Here is a 2,551-nt window from a genome sequence, read left to right as displayed (position 1 = left end):
ATAAGATTTTTAGATCCTGCCATTGGTCCTGGAGGGAGCATAACTTCTAATGCACTACTATACATTGGGCAAAAGGTAGGCATTTTGGGCCCGATTCACAAAACTAACTTAAGACAAAATCCTAAACTTACTACAATTTTCGTATTCACAGAAGACACTTACTCATTTTGGTATTCACAGAAGACACTTACTCACTTCGGTATTCACAGAAGTTAGGAGTCCTAACTTTAGGACTCCTAAATGCCTTCTGTGAATACCGAAAGTCTTAAAATTAGGATTTTTCTCAGTTTAGGAGTCCTAAAGTTAGGACTCCTAACTTTACTACTACTAAACTGAGAAAGATCCTAATTTTAAGGCTTTCGGTATTCACAGAAGGCATTTAGGAGTCCTAAAGTTAGGAGTCCTAACTTTACTACTACTAAATTGAGAAAAATCCTTATTTTAAGACTTTCAGTATTCACAGAAGGCATTTAGGAGTCCTAAAGTTAGGACTCCTAACTTCTGTGAATACCGAAATGAGTAAGTTCCTTCTGTGAATACCAAAATGAGCAAGGGCCTTGTGTGAATACCAAAATGGTAGTAAGTTTAGGATTTTGTCTTAAGTTAGTTCTGTGAATCGGGCCCTGAGACTCTGGGTGAGCGAGGAGGTGCCAAAGTGAACTCTTGTAATATTCTGGAATAGTACTCCTTTGGTTGCTCTGCTTGCATTCAGGAACAGGTTCTAGTTTTGGGAGGAGCCAGATTGGGCATAGGAGGATATGTGTTTGCATACGGAATCATGTACTTATGACATCACACATACAGACTGACGAAGGTAGGTGCCAAAGGAGGATGTATATTGAAATCTGCTAATTAGCATATGGAAACCCAGAGCCCAATGGGCACTTATCTGCAGAACCAATAGAAGATAAAGCCATCCATATGATGTCTGGCTTTTGACCTGAGTGATAGAAAACATAGAACATATGCTGACATATCTCTCTGATCAGTGTATATGTTCCAATCTTTGTGCAGTGGTAGTATCGTAGCCAATGAGGTCTATCTGAGGCGCAATTATTGCTTATTGAAAACTTTACCCAATACCCTGCTATGTCATCTTGAAAAATGTTGTTATTGACATTTTTTTATACGCTCCACGAAGGCTGAATCAATTGTGTCAAAGTAAGATTGATTGTAAATAATTACTCAATAAGCAAAAAGGTGTAGACATTTTTCATGGAATATGAATACTCCATGCTCAATATGTTTTCCAACAGCTGCTTTATTTGAACCAAATTGCTTCTTAAATCTGTAAAAAGGGTCAGCTTAATCTTTAAATAAGGTACGCATGTTAAAATTTGTCTGCTAATTGACTTAGAAGTCGCACAGCGACCAAAGCTTCAGACATTTATTCAGCATTTCTCTAAGTAGCAGTTTATCAAGACAGTTGAATAGAGGCAGTTGGACAGAAAAACAAGTCCCTAAGCAGAAGCGGACAAGTCCTAGGGCTGATCTCCAGAACCCACAAAGTACATACACATATATATACTAAAGTATATACAAGAGGTCTCGAATGCTCGACAAAAAAAGGGTCCCTTAACTAAATTTCACAGCCTTATAATGAGGCACTTCTGTATGTGTAAACAACGCAATGGCTTCTCAGCCACTTGTCAAAGTGCTGTTATGTGTGAGGTAGGAGAGCAACTCGTAGTAATAAAGGAGGCACAGTGGCCCTTTAGAAACTGGAATGCAGATGTTTTTTTGGGGGGTGGGGGGCTTTAAAATACCATGTGACTATTACTTTAGATTTCTACTCTGACAGGACAGGGGAATCAGGTAAATTAGAACTGCTCCCGCAAGAGGTGAAACCTTGAAACAACATTGCATTTAAGCCTACAAGGATTCAGTATGTTCAGTCCTCTGGGTCCTTTGTAAACGGCCCACAGAAACTGTCAATACGACCCAGAATGACAACCCCACAATTCTACATTCCCCATCATTTCTAAAACAGATCGCAATGTGCCTTGCAGTCACGCCTTACACCCCCAACCTCCCTGCCAGTCCAGACCAGCTCTGAACACATGGGATTTGTCTATAAAGGATAGGTTCTCATGGCACATGTATCACAAATACAAACAGACATAATAACCTCACAAAGTCTCCAGCAGCGTGATGCACAAATGGAAATTTGACAATTCAGCCATTAGGGATGACTCAGAAATATGTAACTAACCACTCATACTTATAATCTGCAAAAACAACACAAAATACCATCTGAATGTGTGAAGTTTTATTTATTTAGTGTTTTATTTAGTGCAAACTTGGCTCAAGGGCATCAGAGCGCTTTACAAGAATTGCATATACAGAGTTTACAGGAGATATAGCACCTCTGGGATGCATATAGTAAAACAATATATAACAGGGATGAGATATACAGTGAGGGGAGGCATAAAGGTAATTTACAGGAGATATACTACAAATGGGATGCATAATGTAATACTATATTTAACAAAGACGAGATATACAAAGAGGGGAGGAATAGAGTTCGGAATGAGCAGTTTGTACTTGGTTG

At 39.0% G+C, this 2,551-nt stretch overlaps 1 non-coding gene across 1 annotated transcript; it reads left to right on the top strand.

Moving 5' to 3' along the window:
• The first annotated feature begins 1,002 nt into the window (after window positions 1-1,002).
• Window positions 1,003-1,142, top strand: LOC146865815 (U4 spliceosomal RNA). The gene has a single exon (XR_014977535.1). It is a non-coding gene; the product is annotated as a U4 spliceosomal RNA (small nuclear RNA).
• Window positions 1,143-2,551: the final 1,409 nt, after the last annotated feature.

Source organism: Triturus cristatus, chromosome 2_1 (genome assembly GCF_964204655.1).
Source record: "Triturus cristatus chromosome 2_1, aTriCri1.1, whole genome shotgun sequence".
In the NCBI taxonomy this organism is placed as follows: domain Eukaryota; kingdom Metazoa; phylum Chordata; class Amphibia; order Caudata; family Salamandridae; genus Triturus; species Triturus cristatus.
The sequence above is the reverse complement of the archived record's forward strand: the minus strand, read 5'-3'. Positions and strand labels throughout refer to the sequence as shown.